Below are 23,323 nucleotides of genomic sequence, written 5' to 3' on the forward strand. Positions count from 1 at the left end.
ATTCAAGAAGTGGTTGTCAATAAGATAGTCTGCAAGTAACAGAGTTCTAGGTTTACATTGGCTTAAACAACATGGAAGTTTACTTCTCTCTCATGTAGCCATCCCAAGATACATATATCAGGGCTGCTGAACATCAGTTCTGTTCCACAAAGTCCTCAGGGATCCAGGCTTCTTCTAGCTTTCTACCTCATCATCCTTGTATTTTCGCCCTCATCTGTATGGCCCAAGATAGCTGCTGGAGCATCGAGGAACAACATTCCAGTCAGCAAGAAGATTTATAAAAAGTAAAGGAAGTATGCTGGTTGTCTTTTAAGGAAGGATCCTAGAAGCTGTCATGTTACACTTTCACTTGTATTCCGTTGTCTAGAATTTCAGCAAATGGTCACACATAGTTGTAAGGGAGGCTGAGAAATATGGTTAGCTGAAAATCAGTGTTTCTGTTATTACGGAAAGAGGGAAAATGGATATTGAACAATGAGTAGGAATCCCTGCCAGAAGGACCATCCCAGAATGTAAGTCATATCACTTAGGTGCTCACATATGCACTATAAAATCAAAGGTTGATCTAGTGTCAGCAAGATCCAGATGCCAATCCTGGCAGCATTACTTGATGAGCTGTGTGATGCTATCAAAAACAGGAATAGTGCCTCCCTCTTTGGTTCCTATCAGATGATATGAGATGACCAGCAGTGCCTAACACAGTGCCTGGCACATAGTAGATGCTCAGCTAACATTTATTATTATTTTTATCATTCTGCCTACATATGAGGTTGGCTCTGCTCCTGACTGTAGACAAACTTGGGCATAAAAACATTAACAAAATTCCCAGTGGCCATGTTTCTTGAGCAATTTCATACCTTATTCTACTAACCAGTTGCATTAGAGCAAATGAATGGCTGCCCAAAAGAATGTCTTTATCCTCAGTTGCCCTTTCCTTTCTGTCTTTGTTGGATGATGTCAAACAAAGACAAAAGCAATTAACAAACTTCTCAGCAGCTTAAGAGATGACAATTAGGATCAGCAGAACTTAAAAAGGAAGCCCAAAATAATGGAGGGGGGAAGTAAACTTTTCAGAATGCAAAGATCATTCATTTTCACATCGCTTTATTTATCAGGTCAAGCAAACTAACGTGAGAAGTCACTCTGGAAAAGGGTAAAGAAAAATGGATCTCTTTTGGTACTGTCTACCATGCCATATCAAGTAAATAGATTAAGAAGTATACTAGGCTTTATTTTCTATTGTTTCATACTCACTTCCTCTTTGAAGATGCTCTAAGATGCACTAAGCTCTTCCCATTGGCTTCTGTCTAAGCAGGAAGTTTCTACTCAAGTCGAGAATTACTGTGGTAGAATGATTTAGTGCTTGGGCAGACCTGAGTCTGAATCCTGGCTTGCCCACTTAATAGGTGAGTGATCTTGAGACAAATTAATTAAGTTTTCTAATGCTCAATATTTTTAATGGTAAGATGGGGATAATAGTGTCCATCTCGTTGAATTGTCTTAAGAATTAAATGATAAAGTGTATTTGTAAACCAGATGTCCCCAAGTTTTCCAATCCACTTGGGTCACAGTTTTATCCAATATCTATATAAAATGTCTTGTGACACCCTTTCCACATTCCATGGGAAATCCATGTACTTTCCAGAAGCTCTGAAGATTTGGGGTGCCATGCTTCTCCCAAGTTAGTTCACTCCGTAGTCTGTTTTCCAACTATTTCCCACTCCCAGTTGTCACTCTTGACTCCTGAAACTGCTCTCCTCTGTCACCTGCCTCCTTTGCTCTAGCTCACCTGAGAGATAAATAAGGGTAGGAAAAAGTTGGAAGCAGAACAGTCATGAGTGCCTGGAATTTTGCAGGAGCAGTGGGAACGGGCAGGAATAGAGAGACCTGGCAGCTATGATAAAGGAAGACTTGATACAAAATGTTGCCTGTCCGGATAAAGGGAAAAAGGAGGAGAAAGTAGTCAAAGATGATTGGTAGATTTCAAGTCTAGATAAGCAAGAGGATGATGGTGCAGACATGGGCAAGACCAGAAGAGTATTGGACTTTAGTTGACTTTAGTTAATGGCATTAGTTAATTAACTAATGACCTTAGTTAACTGACTTTGGTTTTAGAGATACTGAATAATAATGGAGCATTCAGAAGATAACCCCCATGGCTCATGAATGGTGGTGGTCCAAAGCTCTGGGAGAGGGCAGTCCAGAGCAACAGGTTTGGAAGTTTCTTTGTACAGATGACTGCTGAAGTACAACACCCTCCCGAGCTCCAACATTAAAACTTTAAGTTATATTTTAAAATAAAAAGAAAGAAAAGAAAATTGCCATTTTGGAGTCTCAAAAAAACTGAGCACCATTCAATTACATCCCAAATAATCTCATTCCTTTAGCCCAGCAACTGAGTTTCTATTCACTATTATTTTTGTAACAAAAATTTAAAATCACAGAATCATAACACACTGCGGTTGTAATAAGCCTTAAAATGTTCCTGGTCCAAATGCCTCACTGACATAGGGGAAACTGACCTACTAGAGTTCAGGTACTACAGGTGGCCTGTACATACTTAAGTTGAATGATGCTCCCAGGTATCCATAACCTGCCAGAGGAATTTCTGCTCTTCCTTGCACATCTTTTCACCTACAGTTTAGCTACTGAAGGTATGGTCTTAGACATTCTATCTGCATTTTAAATGTTCCTTCCAACTAAAGTACAGACCCAGGTAGCGAGGAGACACTGCGGAACAAGGAGCCAGAAGGCGTAGATTTTAGTCCCAAGCAGAAAGAACTGGCTGCATGACCTGAAGACAGTCATTGAATCTTTCAAGGTCTCAGTTTCCTCATTTGAGCAGCAAGGGATTGATCTGGATTAGCTCTGAAATGCCTTGCAGCTCTGATGTTCCTTGATTCTTGGAGGTATCGACTGTCTCCAACTGGATGCACATCTTCCAATCCCACACAAGATGGAGAGCAGGCCCATCCCAGTATTTGGGGAGGCCCATCAGGACACGAGCTGGCCTCTCTCTGTGGGGGCTGGAGAAGGGAAGCAGCTGAAGCAACACTATCAGTTTCCTTCCTATTCAGAAGAGAACAATCGAGCTCCTCCCAGGGGAAGCCTTTCGGATTTTGACAGTGTGGGGTCTGTCTTGTGACGGGAACGGAGGATTAGTGGAGAATGGGGTGCTTAGCAGCCGGGATTCTGAACACAGCATCAAAGATGGAAGGAAAGCCAAGAGGTCCTTAGGTCCAGTCCCCTGCCTCTATCTAAGCCTTCCAAGGCAGATGGTTGTCATCCTACATTTAAAGATCTCCAGGGCAGCTCCCCACAGAGCCCTGGGTCAGCATGTTTCCCCCTTACAATCAAGAAATTCTTCCTGATGCTTAAGTGGAAACACTTTCAATGTAGCACAAGTCTGTTTACCCTCGTCTAGTCCTCAGTGGAGATGAGAATGAATACTCTGTGTAATAATAACACTTATTATACCTGGCGGTGAAGATTAAGTCACCTCTTAGTCTTTTCTTTTCTGGGTTAAATCTTCACTCTATTTTCCACCCAGTTCATCATTTTTTTAGTCCTATCTGGATCCATTCCAGCTTCTCCAAATGAGTCTGAAAATAGGAGGATGAAATCTGAGTTCCCAGTCTAATTAAAACCTCAGCAATGCCAAGTTTTGTGGAAAGATTACTCTCCAGGCTTTCATTTCATAATGCTCGACATACGGCCGCATCATATTACAATTTTGTTGTAGCCCTTTCTCACTCACTTAGGGCCCACAGCTATCTTGCTATAGTACTTGTCTCTGCCAGTTGGAGCCCATTTCTGTCCATTTTAAACATCTTCCTGTTTTTAATGAGCACCCCCTTCTAAACTGTTAAAGGTCACTTTAAATTCTAATCCTACCTCCTAATGCTTGAAGATCTTTTCCTGCCTTAGTGCAATCTGAAAAACATTCTAATCTATTACCTCAGTCCCTGAGAAAGGAATCTCAATTTATATCAATCCTATAAGAGTCTGAATACCACTCATTTCTCCCAATACCCACAAGCGTGGTTTGAGCATGAAAAACAATGCAGACCACCCCTCTCCATTCATTTATTCAACAAGTATCTTTCTAAGCACTAATGATAGGCACTGGGGATACAACAGTGAACAAATCACAATTTCTCTATCCATTCAGTAGCACGTCCATACAATGTATACCACAAAAGGTATTCATTAAGCTCTTTCTCTTTGCAGACCTGCGGTTGGTGTTGGGGCTAGAGCAGTGAACAGGATCTCATGGATCTCACGTTCCAATGGGGGTAGGGAGGAGGGAGACAAGGTACAAGTCAACCAATAAATAAACAGAACTGAGTCTATCTTGATAAATGTTTTCAAAGAAACAGTGGAATGATAGATATCAGGGTGGTGGCTATCTTAGATGTGGAGAAAGCTCCCCAACGAGGGGTCTCTGAAGACCTTACAGCTTAGCAGGGGTCTGCTATTCTGAACCAATCCCCTTTAGCAAACCAACCTTCCTTATAGTCTATTCTCCCAGACCTAGACTTCACTTTTACTGGGATGTTGATGGCTGACAATGCACTGTTCCTTAGTAAATTATTGACATTTCCAAAGGACTCTTTCATGTACTTTAATCAAAAGAAGTGATAAACGGAAGGAATTTCGGGATACGGTTACCTTAGTTCCTTAGGAAGTTAATAGACATTCCTGGGAAACAGGAGTCCAGTGGCCCATTAAATACGGGGAGAGTGGACTTAAGTACCATCAGATAGATTTCTTCACTATAGAACGTCTCACAAACTTGAATAGGCTGGTGAACTTTCAGACTCTCTAAAATGGGATAACATGTACAGCTGTTTCCTAAGTTTTTTGCATGGAACCTCTTGAGAAACACTCTTTGGTGAACACTGGGCTGAGGAGGTATCTTGGATCCTTTGGTGTCTTTTGACGTTGGATGTGACTTTTGGGATATGATGTACAGGCCAGCTGGATGTTTGTGAAAGGTAAAATAGGAACAAAACTGGCTTCTCTGCAAGCCTGGGCCTGGACTTCTCTACTTTCCTCAGATCGTGGAATATTTTGAGAATCTTTTGAGTGGCTGATCCACAAACACACATAATTACACACCACACAGAGGATTCACAGGCCTCTTACCAAAACTCATCTATGGACTACAGGATTTCTAAGGACCTGTTCAGTGCTAAAGTTCTACTAAGTTTCTGCTCTCAGGTTATGTTGATCTCTTGGTCCGTGTTTTTTATTAACTTATGGGTTTCTTGGGACCAGACCAAGCGTTTTACATCTTCCCAAGCTCCTTCAGCCTTGGTGAAGTGCTCAGTACACAAAGGATGCTAATAAGTAACAGCCAGGGAGGGTGGGGAGACCCCTCAACACAGAAGTACCAGCCAACCCTGGGGATACCCAATTGGCTTCCCAATTAGTGAATGAGGTCATTTTCCCTCTGATGTTTTCCAGAAATAGATCTGTGAAGAAGGCGTGCACTGAAATGACCTAGTGAGGCAACGGGAAGGAAGTGACTAGAAAGGGAATCATTAAAAATCCAACTTCTTCTTTAAAGGGAAATGGAAACAGGGACCTGGAGGACGGTTATAATTGCCAAGCCAGCAGTGGCCCCTGCTTTCCTCCCCCTGCTCCCAATATGGATTTCCTGCCTGCGGGACACCATTTGATTTAAAGCTATGGGAGCCTCACAGACATTCTCATGAGAAGGGCTCGGCAAAGAAATAGAACAGCGTTTGCCCTCTTCCTGCCACTTCTGCATGGAAGCAGTCGGATTAATTAACCCTGTTTCCTCAGCAGGATTGATCCCGACGCTTGCTCAAGAAACTTTGATGCTTATGTGTAGCCTGACTGACAAATAACAAATTATGATTTTCCTGTTTGCAAAATTGAATGTCCTCTACTTTATATAACCACCTGGTTCTATAAGCAATCATCAGTGGCATATTTCCCTTTAACTCTCCTTTGCCGTGAGTTTTGAATGCTCCGTGAAAAGATGTTTTGATGATGTGGTCCTGAGGGTGTGCCCAAAACCCACCCCACCTGTTTGGCTTCTCTGCATTAGCCTGGGAGGTTATAAAGGGTGAGGGCATAGAAAAGATAGATTTGGGTCCTTGGGAAGTCGGTCTTCTAGAACTAAGTTTTACAACTGAGCAGATTGGCTTGAATACCCACGTGACAATTTTGAAAGCCTAAAAATAAATTGAACCTGGTACTTAGAAAAGGCAGCTTTCAATATCAGAGGACATCCCTGTGTTTCTAGTTTTCCATTTGGCCGGGGAATTTGTTAAGGCTCTAATTTCCCTCCCTGTGACCTGGCTTGCTGTCTTCAGGTGCTAGCTGCAAGTCAGAACGACACAGACTGTGCAAGTAAAAAAGGCAGGGAAGGGAAAAAGGTCAACATGTGTTTTTCATTTCAGTGTAGTTTCTTACTTTGGAGGGTTATGATTTTTTTTCCTTTTTGCAATAAAACTGGTTCTGCTACTAGACTGACATACGGTTACCTTTATTAGGCAATTATCAAAAGAGATAGGAAGCCTTTGTGGAGTTTTTAAAGTGCAAGGGGTCTTTCCCAGGATGCCTGCCCTCATGGGCCCTTTCCTCCTGGCCAGTGCTCCACCACTTAGTCATATATTATATCCAAATGTTGGATGTCTATATCACACAGAGGCCAGAGGCACGGCCATCATTTGAGAACTTGGAATTGCAAATTATCAGGCACCATCTCAGACTTACAGAAACTGAGGGCGGGACCCAATGATGTTGTTTTAACCAGCCCTCTGGGTGACACTGATACAGGCTCAGGTTTGAGAAGCACTGATACTTATCATTGTGTAACCACCCACTGCATGACGTGTGAGTCACCTTGGCCACTGGCTGCTTCAGGAGCTCCCACAGGTTTATGAACCTGAAGTTTGTCTTTTCATGGGGGTTAGGAGGCAAGTATGTGGGTGGAGAAGTTTTACCGTTTGAAATCAAAGGAACTTCCAGATTTGTGAGTCACTTAAGCTCTCAGTGTTCTCATCTATACAATGAGGGTAATTCCATCTGTCTCACAGGGTTGTTGAAATGGCTGAAGGACAGAATGTGTGTGAAAGTGATGTGGGAATGGCCAGGCACTGTCTGCAGTGAGCTCTGGAGTTAGCTCTATGGATCAATAACACCAAGATGCATTGTGAACTGCAGTCTCCTGAATGCGGAAGGGACTGCGTGTCCTCTGTCCTCATCTGTATTCTGAACCCCGAGTCCAGGTACATAGTGGCCATTCACTGACTCTTTGCTGAAATCTTGGAACTAAGTATTCACTCGTGCCGTCATCACAAGTACCCTGTGAGGTGGATACTATTCACACACACCCCCCCTTTTGGATGAGACCCTAGAGGTTAAGCAACTTACCCACAGGCACAAAATTAGAAATGGAGCGAGCGTCTCAACTCAGGCAAATCGGCTCCGGAGACTTTGTTTTCACTAGTTCGCTGTACAGCCTCACAATTAATTCATTAATGGTGATGCTGAGGACGGTGATGTGACACTTCATGAATGCTTGTTCTATGTCACTCACGGTCCCAATCTCTCTATGTGCCTTAACTCACCACAACCCCACAGAGGGAACTGTTAGGTAACCATTGCTAGCATCATTCCGCTTTAACAAGAAAGGAAACAGAGACACAGACATGGGCCCTGATTTGGGGTTTCTTCTTTCCAATGTAAAAATTTCTTCATACTGTGCCTCTCTGTGTACTGTTGGTGCACTTGACATCAATCCACTAATCAGTGATCATTTATAAACTGCCTGATAAGTGCCCAGTGCTGTGCTTCTAGACACAGAAATATGAGACACCATTTCCACCCTTAAAATGCTTCAAATCAAGTTGGGGAAATGGATTGGTCCTCATAAAACAGAAAAAAAAGGCTAATATCTAGATTAAGTGCTAGTTTGTGATGCACAAAATAATCATTTTGCACCTTCAGAGAGGTTAGTGGGAATGAAATCCTCAGACAAGAATTCTCACAGGGGCCTGAAGGAAACTCCCTTGCTGGACTCAGACTCCAATTGCTCTGGGCAATGGTCATTGAAACGAGGACACTACAGTTTCCTATAAGGTTGTCATAGGAGCCAGGGGCATGGAGGGCATGGTGACCTGTTATCCCATTTTTGTCTGTTTTGTTCACACCTTATCCTCGGTACTGAGAGCAGTATCTAGAATATAGTAGGTGCTCAATGAACATTTGTGATTGAATGATTATAAGCAGGAAAGGAATAACGTGGTAAAGGAGGGCAGGTGTGGCCAAATTTGGGGTTAGATGGGGAGGTAGGTTGTCAGGGATATTACTCCCTGAAAGAAGGTTGAGAGACCCCAGCTTGGGCAGAAGGCAGATATTCCAGAGAGGTCCTGAGTTCAGAAGGAGCACGAAAGCAGAGCCTTTGCTATTTAGAACACAAACTCCCCATCTCCCTACAGGAGGTGTGATGCTGTTGGCAGCTATGTTCCTGGGGATCCCCTCTCCCCACCCTGGAGAAGAAAACTTGTAGGTACTTGGTGATTTTGAAAATTGAGAACTAGGCTCTCTAGTCATCAATTTCATTTTTCCTGGTTTTTCTTCTACTTGGTAAACTTTTGGACACCAAGCCCAATTCTTGGTTACATCCCATGTTTCCTTCAGAGGAAACTGCACTAGTAATTGAAAACAGAAATTGGTTCTTTTATCTAATTCACGGTATGCAGGTAAGATTCCTGTTTGTGCTCTACCTTGGCTCTCGCTTTTCTAATCCTGGGAGAAAATCTAGATATAATTCTCTGCTTTGGTCCTTATGAAAAATTGTAGGCTTTCATCAAAATGGGATTGTCTGATAATATTATTTGACTCAGTAATTCCATTCCTGGGAATTTATTCTTACAAATGATCTAGAAGTAGAAAGTTATGTGCACAAAGACACTTATTGGTGCATTAGTTAAAATAATGATAAAGCTGAAACTAGACTAAACGTCTAATAACAGGAAAATGGTTTAAAAAATAAATGGTGGCAAATCTACTCAATAAAATATTCTTCAGCTTTAAAATTATAATTATAAAGATTATGGAGCAATATGGAAAATGCTCGCAATATAATGTTAAGTGAAAAAACACAAAAATACCATAAATTTAGGCTGTGACTGTACCTGTGTCAAAATGATGCATGCATCTGGGTGAGAACTAGAAAAAATAATAGAAAAATGACGATATTATGATTTGTTGGGATAGCGAGATTATGGGTAAAATTTCTTTTTTCAGTTTCTGCTGAAGTTGTCATAATTTTGTGCAATTCAAAGGGGATTGGAAACGAGATGGTCTGGCTGCACTACAGAGCTGACTGTCCCTTTTGAAAGTGGAAAGAATCACAGTGTACTGGGTGAGATGTGAACATCCAACACCAGCCATGCCTTAAACTGCAGGGTTGCCCAGACTTTTCTCTCGAGGGCAAAAGCCATGCATGACATTCCTTCTGGCAGTCTCTGGAATACCTAGGCTATAACTCTGTCTACTGCATGTGCTCAAAACCTGGGGTTGGTGGGCTGACTTAGATAACCTCCCCCATATCCTTCATGGATTTTAGCATTATGTGCCTTTAAGAATCCCACTAATGGTATCAACTTCAGAATTTTTCCTCACCTGAGAATTCTCCCACTTTCAAGGTGTCCCCAGTTGAAGTGAACTCGCTTGGCAACCTACTAGCTATATGATTTGGGTCAAGTTACTTAACCTTGCTAAACCTCAGTTTCCTCATATGTAAAATGGATATAGTAATAATGCCTACTCCATGCAGTTGCTGTAAATGAGATGACATGAAAAGTAATATTTACTATACTAGCTTAATAGAAAGCACTCAACAAAGGGAAGTTATTGGTAATATATTACCGCAAAGGCACGCATTTGTTATAAACGTCAAAGAAATTAGTTTAAACATAAAATGAACTGGAGAATGAAATGCCCTTTTCAATCTCCAGAGAAACTTGTGTTTAATGGAAAAGTTTCAAACCTCATTTGATTATACCTTTAGGTCTTATTATAGTTCCTTCTTTCTCACTAGCTAATCAATATCCTCTAGGTTTGGGTCTTCTCAAATGTTCTTGAGGCATGAAGGTGTTGTCTGCACTACTGTGTTTAAATCAACGTAAGGGAGCTTAACTAAGCATCAAACCAGGTAGTATGGTCTGCATAGTAACTCTGACACTTGAAGAAATGCATCATTTCAGGCCAGATAGAAGGCTAGGAGAAAGAGCCACAGTTGGTGATGCCACAGATGACTAACCCTGATGGGGGAAGATGAGAAGGTTGGGAAGCCAAGAGCCACAGCCAAGGACAAGAGAAGAATATGGTTTGAAAGGAGAGTGTTAAGACATCAACAGCCTGGAAGGAGAAGTCCAGGGTGATTTGTGGCCTGTTGAGTACCAGGAAAAAAGATGTGGCCAAAGAAGGCACAGATGTTCTGAAGAATGCAAGGAATTTATGACGGGTCATAGTCTGACTGCAGGAAATGCCTGCTGAGGGCAGATCTCAGTGGACCGTGGGAGCACTGGTTCAATGAGAAGATATGGGAAGACTAGGATGTCACAAGTACATTTACCAGAGTCTCGTCCTGAACCGGAAGCAAAGGAGGAGGAAGAGGAGGACAAGAAGTTGCTTGAGGAGAAAAATAAATAAATTAGCAGGTCGATAGACGTAGATTAAAATATTTCTAAACCAACAGCCCCCTTTTCCCTGTCACTCTTCTTTGTGAAAGTCATTGTCAATGACTTGAACTGACAGCTCAGAAATGAGAATGTTCGTAGCTCTCTCCACATTCTCTTATCAGAACCCTTACTACGAGTCAAAAAGCTTCACTTCTCCTCCTATCCCTATTATACAGAAGCTGCTGCAAGACCTTGACAATCATTTCTTCTCATCAACCTAAAGGTTTATACATGCAGTTTTTATATAAATATGCATCTAATTGACATAGTGGGGATTATGGAGACCATACACATTAAGAGATCAATGGATTTTATATTCTCCTTTCTAGCAGGTGTGACAGGCTAGGTGTGGGGTTACAAGGAAGCAGGTACTTGCTGGAAGGCTGGAAAGAGAGAATGGAGGCTTCCCTGTTCAACAACTATGCATCAGAAGAGAGCCTTTAGCCCCTGAACTTGGGCCCTGACTTCCTACTAGAGTTAGGACAGAGCTAATTATGCCTAAGTATTAACATCAGCAGTGCCTTCATGCAGGCTTCCCAAACCCAGATCTGAGCCAAAGAGAGCAGACAGAAGGTAAGTGTTGAGGGAAATAAAATATCCCACAAGCAGTTATCCTGGCCCAGTATCCCTGCACGAAGGAGCCTCTGCAGCCATAGGACACATCAGGCCTCACGTTGCTTGCTTCTAATGAGGCCAACTAATTCTGCAACCATGGACAGGTTTCGTGATAAATTGGAAAACGACTTCTGGGGCAACTGTCTCCAGTTCTCAGAAAGAAAATTCACAGAAGTGAGTGATTGGCTAAAAGGCCAAGAAACCATTGCCTCAGAGTGGGGTCCCAGAGCAGAGCAATGTGGTCATTCACAGTGTGTTTGAGTATGTGACAAAAAATAAAAATAAAAAAGAGTTTGATTTCTCCAGCCAACATCACGAGCTGAAAATATTTTCCTTTAGTAAAATAAATAAGATAATCAGAGATTTTTCTTGATTGATAATAATATTTGCTAAAAGCATTTAATGAGGTTTGGAGATGTAGACATGATATCAGTCCCAGATGAAATAAAGATGAGAACAGGATTCAGCTTGGAGATGAGCTGCAACCCAGCCACACCTCTCTCTCCTTATTCATACTTCACTTGCTCAATTCAAAAAAATAATATTTGGGGGTGGGAGGAGTGGGGTGGCTAAAACTAACAGGCTCGGTGATTGCCAGATTACTAAGAAACTTCTTAGTTGACCTTGAATTTGCTCTCAGGTCCAAAGCTTTATGAAACTCTAAAATTTAATAATTTGAGGAAAGCCCTTAAAGTCTCTTGGTCATGTTTAAGCAATTAAATATTAAGGGGAAAGGGAGAAAATTACAGTAGCAAAATTCTATAGAAAAAAAAGAGATAAAGGATGGTTAGACAAGTCCAGATTTTAGCTGAGAGTTCCTGAGATAATATAATCTCTCTCTAAATGAACCATTTAGCCTCAGTCTGCATACCTGCTTAATATTTTGATGAATCATACTACCACTTGCTTGAGAACTCCTTGTACAGATTTAAAATTTTTAATAACCTTAACATTAGTTTATCTTACCAAAAAAAGGTGTAGCATTTGAAAAAACATGTATATAATGGTCTTCTAATTTTGTCCTCTGGGCAGATGTTGGGTCCCACTGGTAGAGATGATGACCTGTCTGGAAGCCCATTCACGTTATCAGAGATGGGATAACATGTAATTGTAGATGGAATTTTCCGGGGAAACTATGTACCAGTCCCCCAGGAAGAAACTGAATATCACACAGAGGATTCAGATACCATTGACAGACACTTAGGAAGCTAGTGAAATAAAATGTTGCCCACATTGAATACTAGGAAATTCAGCATTCTGGTCAACAATATTAACAACCCTCCTGGGACTGGTCACTGATCTTTTGAAAATGTCGCTTTGCGAAGAGTGATGTTAAAAGACCATGCCCCCAGAATGGCCATCATCAAAAAATCTACAGACAATAAATGCTGGAGAGGGTGTGGAGAAAAGGGAACCCTCATACACTGTTGGTGGGAATGTAAATTGATACAGCCACTATGGAGAACAGTATGAAGGTTCCTTACAAAACTAAAAATAGAACTACCATACGACCCAGAAATCCCACTACTGGGCATATACCCTGAGAAAACCATAGTTCAAAAAGAGTCAGGTACCACAATGTTCATTGCAGCTCTATTTACAATAGCCAGGACATGGAAGCAACCTAAGTGTCCATCGAAAGATGAATGGATAAAGATGTGGCACATATATACAATGGAATATTACTCAGCCATAAAAAGAAACGAAACCGAGTTATTTGTAGTGAGGTGGATGGACCTAGAGTCTGTCATACAGAGTGAAGTAAGTCAGAAAGAGAAAAACAAATACCGTATGCTAACACATATATATGGAATCTAAAAAAAAAAAAAAAAAAGGTTCTGAAGAACCTAGGGGCAGGACAGGAATAAAGATGCAGACATAGAGAATGGACTTGAGGACACAGGGAGGGGGAAGAGTAAGCTGGGACAAAGTGAGAGAGTGGCATGGACTTACATATACTACCAAATATAAAATAGATAGCTTTTCAGGTGATGTTTAAAGCCAGGGGAAAGGATGAGATCAGAGAGGGAATGTTATGTAGATACAGTAGAGAAGAGGCCCAACGACTGAAATCTCAGGTGTTCCGATGTTTAGAGATTGGGAACATGAAGAGGGACCAGCAAAGGAGATTTTGTAGGAGTGGCCAGTAGAAAAAGAAGAAATCCAAGAGGGTGGTTGGTGTCCTAGAGACCAGGTGAAGGTGCACCCAGGTCTTTTGAGCAGTTGCTTTCAAACTTTGACTGTCTCTGGCTGCTCAACACCACATGAAATGATGGTAGTCTCACAAGCTTCCTCCCTTGATGCAAGAGGAAACCAAGTTCCCCCTGCCAAAAATGTGATGGAAAATTAACCTAATGATCATTCACCCTCTCCCTGTATGACTTGCCACAAATAAAGAGATTTAAATAAAAAAAAAAAAATAGATAGCTAGTGGGAAGCAGCTGCATAGCACAGGGAGATCAGCTCGGTGCTTTGTGACCGCCTAGAGGGTTGGGATAGGGAGGGTGGGAGGGAGATGCAAGAGGGAGGAGATATGGGGATATATGTATATGTATAGCTGACTCACTTTGTTTTAAAGCAGAAACTAACACACCATTGTAAAGCAATTATACTCCAATAAAGATGTTAAAAAAAAAAGTCACCAGAGGGGCTCAATAGTAAATTTGAACTGGAAGAAGAGGGAATCAGCAAACTTAAAGATAGATTGATAGTGATTATGCAATCCAAATAACATGAAGAAGGACGGAGAAGAAAGGAACAGAGCTTCAGAGATGTATGGGGCATCCAATAAAAACGTTAAAAAAAAAAAAAAAAGACCACGCCCAGGAGTTTCTAGAAAGACTCTTCTCATACGCATTCTCATTTCCGGGTGCCCACACAAATGAGGCCACTTCCTCATTCCTCAAAGCCTTTAGGATCCGTTTCCAAAATGAAGTTGGATTCTTTCTACTATTTCAACAGCTCCAGCAAGTGACTCTCTTATCCTCCTAATTCACACCTGTATCCTGCCTTGATCTGCCTTCTGCAGTCCTCACAAATGGTCTTGTCCCCTCCCTGTACTCAAACCCACCTCCATACTGGTCATTTTCCCTATTTTCCTCCATCAAACCCAATGCTGATCCCTGCTCTTCTTAAATTCAATCTGATATATCAATCTTGTTTTCATATAAGGTTAAACCTGACAAAGAGGAAAGACCTGGCTCTCTCATCAAACGTCTCTTCACTGTGTTTTTCTCTATTATTGGGGAAGAGCACCGATGTGCTGTGTATGCGTTGCTGATTGAAAAGTGGGTCCCATAGCCATGTAGACAATGCCTGGAGTCGCGTTGTTAGAAGGAGCGCTTGATGTTATCCACTACTTTGTCTGTGTGAGAAAACTGAATCTCAGAGAGTTTGGGTGACTTGTGAGTTTGCACAAAGGATCTGGGCTGGAATCCAATGTTGTTTTCAGTATACCATATTGCCTTCTTTTTTACTTCCTCTCTGCATATGGCACTGTGCTAGGTGCTATAGAAACACTCCCCAGGACCTTTCAATTCAGGAACAACGCTGTTGACACACCAGCATGAAAGGTACCTCACACACAACCCAACTGGCACTGACGTGCACACTCTGCAGTTATGTATATCGTGTAGCGCTCTAACCCCCTTCTCCCCCCCCCCCCTCCTCTCCTGTGTTCAACCTGTCGCTGACTCTGGCTGTTGCTTCTCAGCACTAATGCCAAGGGCTGTCTCTGCTGCTGTGGAGGCCGCCCTCCAACACCGCACTCCCTGATGCAGGCCCGGGTGCCTCTCCTTATGCGGCCTACACCTCCTGACACTCTCCCTTCAGACACGCCAGACGGCCCTGGCAGCTGTCACCCCTTCACCTGGATCCTGACCCTGTCACACCCACCCCTGGGAAAATCTCCAGATGCACCCTGAGCAAAACACAGAGGCCTGAGTGAGGAGACTGATGGGGAGCAGGGCCCCTGAGAACACAGGGCAGGTGCCAAGTTGCAAAGAAAAGAGAAATGATAGACTTTAGAGTGAAACTAAAAATAAAGAGAATGTGTTTTAATACCCCTTTGGCTGATTCATCTTTCTGTGGCACCAGAAAGAGGGGCGTTACCCCCTATTCATGAATGCCTTATGTTTTGCCTACAAGGCCTCTCTTCCCACACCTGAAAGAGTAAACTGACAGTAACAGTGTAAGTATAGGAGATAATGCTGGTGGCATGGCTACAATCTCCACATTGGAGCCGGACTCATCTTACAATTTCCGTCACAGCCTTTCTCAAAAAAATGAGATAACTCAGGTCCATATGTGCGATTCCTCAACATCCCTTCTTATTCTCTCTTGTTTTGTCTGTCTTCATCTCATTCAGGTGTGGGTCCAAGATGGAGTAGTGATTAGTGGGCCTGGTGACATTGTATACTTGGTGGCTGCTTATTTCCAAAGCATGGTTGGCAGGAAAGGGAGCCTTAGATTTCAGTCATTCCAGAGAGGGAACTAAACTCTAATTCTTAGCCTACCATGAACTCTGCATAATATGAGCTTTGGCCCTAAAGTGCATCAGTGAGCAAAAAGAATGTCAATGGCTGTCAATAGCAGGAGACAAGAAGATATAGAGGAAGAAGAGAAAAGAAAGAGGAGAGAAATACATATGCTGGTGGAAAGTGATTGGGGAACCACTCTGACCATGTGTTTTGCCCACACCCATCCCAAGCCTTGCAGCATTGTTTTGAAATAAGTGAGTCGATACTAATGCTGAAAAACCAATTATTTTAGCCAGTGGATTATTTGGGAGAAATCAAAGGTAGCAAGAGTTCAAGATAAGTCCATATCACTTGTGTGACTTGACTGGAGGATCTGTTCTCATAGAGTGCCTATTCGAGATTAAAATTATTTAGGACAGTCTATACAACATAAAGTTTGGATAATCTTTCAAAGGAACACATATTCATTCATTTTCATAGAGACCAGTCCTCCTTTATCTAGAAAGGCCATCTTTTCAACCAAACTTTGGAAAGGATGCATTTTTAAGAGGAAGCGAGGAAGAGGAGGAGTCCTGCCCAGTTAGCCTTGCTGGCCAACTAACTCCATAACAATTGTAAGAGCTAACATTTATTTAGAGTTTATTGCGTACCAGACATTGTGCAAAACACTTCACATACATTCTCACTTAACCTTCACAACAGTCTTGGGAGATGCTCTCATGTCCATTTTACATAAGAGGATCTGAGTCTTAGAAGAGTTGGTGCCTTGCCCAAGGTGAATAGTGAATAAGTGGCAGAATCCAGACCTGTCTGACTCCAAAACGTGTGCTTTTAGCCACTCCACACATTGCCTCGTTCACTGGTATGACAGATGTCACAGGCAGATCATACTCAAACCCTGCAGTATGTTCTAAATAATCGAAACTATATAACTGGAAAATGGTAGCTAAATTATATAGCAGGCTCAACTGAAATAATTCAAACATAAAAATGACCTCCTGGCGTTTGATTATCTTTTACCTTAGACGTTGATAAACCAAACCATTCCCTCAGGACAACATTTCTGTCCAGCAAAGCATTTCTCTTGCCAAAGTATAATTTTGTTGGCTACATCTATCTCCTCCAAGGCCTGGAATCAAACCTAAACTAGTAAATTGTGCTGACCTGGCAAGACGCTCGCCCTCCAGGGCATTGTATCAGGCTAAAGTAATACATCACGTTGCTTCCCACTCTGTCGGCCCATTTCTCCAAAGAGCCCTAAAACGGTAATGTTTCTCCTCTGAATCTCTAGTTTTCTTGCTCATAAGCCTTGCGCTCTAGCTCCCTGGCCTTTGGGACAGAGGCAGACCGAATAGCACTAGTTTCACACCTGCCCTTGAGTTGGGGCTTCCAAAAAAAAAAAAAGACAGATTTGAAGAAAGGGGCAGCCCCACAGAGCGCTGCTTCATTCCTTTTAGGCCCAGAGATACACAAACATTGACTTGATTGGGTAACAGGAAGACTTTGGTCTTTGGGTGATGGGGATTTAGTAGCTGAGAAAGAGTTGCCGAGTGATGGGGGTGGTGGCAGGTCGAACGGAGCCACGATTCCTAGAAAAGATGACCTCGTTCAACTGAGAAGTAGTGGGACCAGCAGACACTGGAAATTAAAAATTAACACAGGCTGAAGTGAAACTGATGACTGAACTTGATAGGTTTTCAAGAAAAGTTTATGACATGCCGTTCATAGAAGAGAGGACATTTTCTGTGTTCACTTTTATAAATGCCAAAGGCCAGTCCTACTTGGAAAGATCTTCTGCAGAAAAGCAGAAATGTGCAGAGTCCACCAGCAACATATAAGGCAGGCAATAGGTATATATTTCCAAAAAAATTCTTCAAAAACAATCCTATTTTTTAAATGTTTTGACAATAGCTTTGATACTGACAGTCAAGCACTGCATTCCCCGATATGTGTTCGAGTATGTGTGTGTACATACTCTCGTTATTCTAAATGCATAGTGATGTGGATGGTCTTACAGTAGTGAAGGCATCTTTCCATATCTTTACTAAGCACATGAACACATATATCTCAATACTTGTTTTAATTCAAGTTGATTTCCATAGAATTTTTTAAAGGTAAAATATCGATTCATCAAAAAGCTTTAAGTTAAAAAAAAAAAAAGGCTTTAAGTTCATGCAAATCCTATGAATTCAGGAAATATCAACCATTCAATGTATTACATTTGGGGTCTAGGTAATGGTCCTATCACAATTTTCCTTATATTAGGAATTCATGAAAGGAGTCCAGTTTTCCACATAAAGCCATAAAAAAGGAAAGTGAGAAGTGATTCTCACTAAAATAGACACAAATTTAAGATTGCTCACATTTTACCCAACTTTCCTACTAGTATCCCATGCAAAATTATGTCAACTGAATGGATTTTCATTAGATAAGGTGGTCCATGGAGCACTGCTGCCTAAGAAACTAATCATTCTGAGTTATTCTAAATTGTCAACAGGTCTGGAAGTTATGTATAGATAGTTGGTGTAGGAAACCTAACTGGCTTCTACAGATGTTAACTATGGTATTTGATTGTGTGATCAATCTTAAGTTAATCAAAGTTAAATTCAACTTCGTTTTTTATTAGTTAATAATCCATTTGCGTTTTCTACCAGACACATAATTGTGAATTTTCTAGAAATAGCTCTGGAAATACAACTAGAACTGTCTTACTTCTTTTTCCCTGCTTTCAAAACACAATCAACTTTAGAACCTCCCCCGTTAGCAATTTCTAGAGAACTTTTAGTCCTTGGAATGCAAAGAGTAACAAGTGTTTATCTTCAGAACTGGATATTTCCCTATTTGGAAAATGTTTGCATTTTTTATTATTTAAATACTGATTCTTCAAATCAATGTCTCCTGTTTCCAACGATAGAGTTAAAATAATTAAAGGAAATCTTTCTCAATAAGCAAGAGGGGAAGTTTCAAAGGAAATTAAAGTTGAGTAAAATGTCCCGACTGTATTCCCAGAAATCTATAAAGAAACACAAGCTTATGTAGCACCAATAAAGGTAGTACATATTTACCAATGATGAATGACCAGAGCTCTTTGTTCTAGAAGTGATGACCCCAGTTAAATCTCATTATTATGCCTTCTCCTTCAGAGATGGAGGGAAGCAAGTTGCTTGCATCCATGATAAAATGTGAGACTCAGCTAATTGGCATGGTTTTGATGATGCCACAATTCTGCCCCAAACCCTTATAACTAGCAAGTTTGCCCTGAAGATTATTGAATTACTCCACTGACCATGCATTATTTAAAGGGAAGTGCTATTATTATAGAAGCCAGCTGTTTAATCATTGGAATTCTGTCTGTTGGCCAACTTTCAAGATACAGCCATGCACTGTGATGACACTTTATGTCTGCTCATAGAGGACTCAAGGCCTAGGTTAGGTGGTAGCCAACTTGTCTACTAAGCAATCTTTGGTTTGCATGCTCTGGAGCAAACCTACTGAAAAATAAATACACAAATATATAAATTTCCAATATCAAGACTTTGTCAGCAAGGAAAATTCTGTGAAATTCTACACATGCCTGTTCACCCTAACAGTTGAGTGAGTATATGGACACTTCATAATTGGTATGACAGAACTCTGGGACTACACCTAGTTGTAGAAAGGACTATCCCAGTCACCTGTCCTTTGTTATAGAATTGAGTACAGAAAAATGTTTTGAGCATCTTGGGGAACTCAAATGATAAACAGAAAACAAATTTTAACCTTCTAAGTTAGAAAATATTTGGTTTTCTTTCTTGAAGACAGTGTAAAAGTGGTTTCCACCCATAGTGAATATTTGGTTGGCCTAGATGAGTTTTCTCCTCCATTTCTTTACTTATTGCAGAATATTTGGAACAGAAAGGACCATAGCAGTCAGACACTGTGTTCAATACAGGAATCTGCTCTTAGGATCTCTGACAGGTGTTCACATAGCCTTTACTTAACTGCTTCCAGCAATGGGAAGTTCATTACATTTAAAAGAAGTCAGTCCCATTTTTAACACTCTTAAGTTCAAATTGTTAGAAATTTTTTCTTATATTAGTCCAACATTTGTTTCTTTTTCACCTACCAATTCTGATTCTGCCCACTGGAGCATAATTACCTAGTGCTTAATGAGGAGTTTTTAAAGGCAAGAATGGAACAGTTCATTCCATCTCATTTAAAAATTACTCATAATGACAATAGCTGCAATTCTGAGGTCATTAAAAATCCCTATTTTTCTCAAAATTGATACTGTAGCAAATTATTTTACTGTTTTCCTGGTAAACCACATTGCATCATGCTCCTAGTTTTAGCCCATAGCAACAAATATCTTTATTTTGGTTCTGGAAAAGTAAGAAATATGAGGCATTTGAAGATAAAGGGAAAAACTTTGACCTTCAACTCTGGCCTCTCAATTGGTGAGAAATGACTTTTTTGTTGTTAAATATCTTTATGTAGAACCAGAAGTCAAGTCTATAAGACACTTCAAAGGATCAATGAAACTTTAAAAGGCAAGGTAAATACTTGTTATGTTCATATATTTTCAATGAAGTACAATTAGTCCATTGTAGACATCATGAATAGACAAAGAAAAACATCTTTCTAGGATTCCGGTGGCTAGAAATAACTGGTAGTTACATTTTTGGCAAAATCCAAGTCTGTAATATTTTGACAACAGTAAAAAAACAGATATAGACATAAGGTAAACTTTCTTTTTAGAGCATTATGGAAGAGTCCTAAATTTCTCTGTTCCTAAAGTCATTGATCTATGGACTAAAAAAGCACAGCTATTTTATAGACTGAGCCATGGCAAACTCTGAGCTCATCTAAGAGGTGACAAAGCAGATGCCTGGTGTGTGCTATTATTGTCTGCTGTGCTGATGATTACTTTCTATCTCTCAAGAGGAAATAGTCCTGTGGTGAGTTTCATGGCTCTTGACAGTCACCAAGAAGGGAATATGTAATACATACAATGTTTGATGCTGTTCTGAGATGAAGGTTAGTGTCTTTCTCCAGTGGCAAGCAAGAAGCGCCAGAACCTATGGAGTCTCAGAAGGAAGATTACTTTAGAGATGCTTGAAACAGAGGTGCTAAATAGGTCCTGGAATCACAGAGCCTATCCCTCTCCATCTTCAACCCATAAGGATGAAATTAGTTGTTTCTAAGTTAGCCGAGTGTGAAGGTTTCTGGAACCACTCCTGCCACATTACCTCCAAACATCAAATTACTATTCCAAATTCAACAAATGAATCGCAATCAGGTCCCATTAAGAAATGCATCGTTTTGGCAAAGAGCAATCATTACCTGCGGTGGATGGCAGGGACACTTACCTCAAAGTAGGCTGAGTCACCTTCCCCTCTCTCCCCACCCCAAGAGAAAACCAAAGAGTATCAGCCACTCTCCACTGGCTGACCCCTTCAGCCTCTTGAAATAGCCACTTAGCAAAAAGTATGCAGAAGTCCTTTGTGGATTACAAAGAACCATGTAAGCCTATTTGTGTCTTTATTCTAATTTATAGTTCCAGGAAAAGATTATAAAAACAAAAAAACAAAAAATATTGTTTACATTGCCCAAGGGACCAGATAAGTCCTGGCTTGCCAGGGCCCAGCTGGCGAGCAGAAGCAGAGAGTCTTCTGCACTGGTTGATCCTCCAATGGCAAGTGAAAGCACCGTTGAGGCTCCAACTGGGACCAGCTGCCCGGTCCCTTCCAAATCCCTCAACCATGAGGAACCCACAGGGTTCGCCCTGAACGAAAGCAGCACACCCCACCCAAAGAGACCACAATTGAACCCTTGCTAAGTTTCTACCCCCAGCTGCCCTAAGAATGACAATAAACCTGCCTTACAGGGAGGAAGTATCCCCAGGTTCCTGTGCCAAGCATCAGGAAAACATTTGGATTCTTAGAGGATGCCATGAACAGCTGGCCCCTCGAGCCGCAAGGCAGCCAAACTAGTTTGGTAGCAGGCCATGACCATGGGTCTGATCTCCCCCAACTAGAGAGTTCAAAATATACATGGAGATTTTGACTTTCAAAACTCCATCCTACAGTATCATTATCATGTGAACATAAGACTTTTTATTTAACATATAATGCTGTCTTCTGTGTCAGGAATTTAAATTGAACATATGTCACATTGATTAATTGGATCCTTCTGGCTCAATAGTTCACAAATTTTCTTCCATGAAGCTTGGACATCAGTGGAGAAGACTCAGGCCCTCCACCTCCCAAGGGAGGTAAGGGAGACAGAGAAAGCCAAGATCCAGTCCCCTGCCCTTGCCCAAGCCACAGCAGTTTCATTTCGTCGGCTTTATATACGGGTATATAAGTAAGATTTGGTGTAACAAAAGTTCTACTGTGACAAAAAGTTTACAAAGAATTCAAGTACATTTTAAGTTCCATGTAAACTTGTTTTGCCTCCTTTTTACTTCTAGAGCCAGGAAAAGTGTGTCCAAATCAAAACAAAACAAAATAGAATCAAACTAAAACCTACTTGCCAAGTAAAGAGGCCTAATTGATTTGCAAATATCAAAAGAAATTTGATTCCTGGTGTTCCCTCTGGGCAATCAGAATGAAAAATGGACATTTAGTTCATTCTGTCTCAGTCTAGTGGTTATTCTATAAGAAAACAGAAATGATGGTTCTGGTCTCTCTAGGGTGATAGGAGAAGGAGCCCTATCACATTGGTATTGTCATCAGTTCCAAGTTCCAAAGCTTCTGGATGCAGTCAATAGAGAGCCTGTCTCTTCACAGACCCTATATGATCCTGGAAAGCGATGTTCTGAGGAAACAAACCAACATTTATTTAGGACCTACTAGGTGATACGCTAAATACTTTTCATACAGTATGTCATATAATCCTCAAGCAATCAGTACAAGGAAAATCTTATTAACCCCACTTTACAAATGGGTAAACTGAGGCCCAGGAAGCTTAAATGACTTGTCCAGAGTCATACAACAGGTCTCCCAGGCTCTATGAGGCACTTGGGCTTTGCCAGGAGTAGACCTGAGTTTGAATCCTGGCTCCACCACTTACTGCATGAATGACCCTGCGTAAGTCATTCCCAACTCTGAGTTTCGGTTTCCAAGTCTCGATTTCCGCATCAGTTAAGTGAGGAGAACTTTCCAGACTTAAAACCTCTTTAATTCTCAGTCTGATGTTATAACAGAAGCAGTTAAGCCAAAGAGCAAACATCTGAGCCATCCTGCACACAAAAACCATGCAGATTTGCTAAAAAGATTAAGAAAACATAAAACATGCTCTTTTAATTAATATTCCTAGCAGCCTCCCAATTAAGTCAACATATAAGGAAAGGTGAGGATTGGGCATAGACAAGATCCTTGACTACAGGTGGCTAAGAACTTGAGGAGAATTAACACAAATAAATGCACGATGAGTGAGGTATTGCCAACGAGTGTGGCACCAACTCCAGGAGACATACTGGAGTCCAGAAAGATCTAGGGGGTCAGGAATTGTTGGAGGAGC

General features: G+C 41.2%; 1 protein-coding gene across 3 annotated transcripts in view; it reads left to right on the forward strand.

Annotated features, from left to right (window-relative positions):
• The window catches only part of IGF1 (insulin like growth factor 1), a 77,078-nt gene that overhangs the window by 31,006 nt on the left and 22,749 nt on the right, over positions 1–23,323 (forward strand). The window lies entirely within an intron of this gene.

Source organism: Balaenoptera acutorostrata, chromosome 11 (assembly GCF_949987535.1).
Source record: "Balaenoptera acutorostrata chromosome 11, mBalAcu1.1, whole genome shotgun sequence".
NCBI lineage: Eukaryota > Metazoa > Chordata > Mammalia > Artiodactyla > Balaenopteridae > Balaenoptera > Balaenoptera acutorostrata.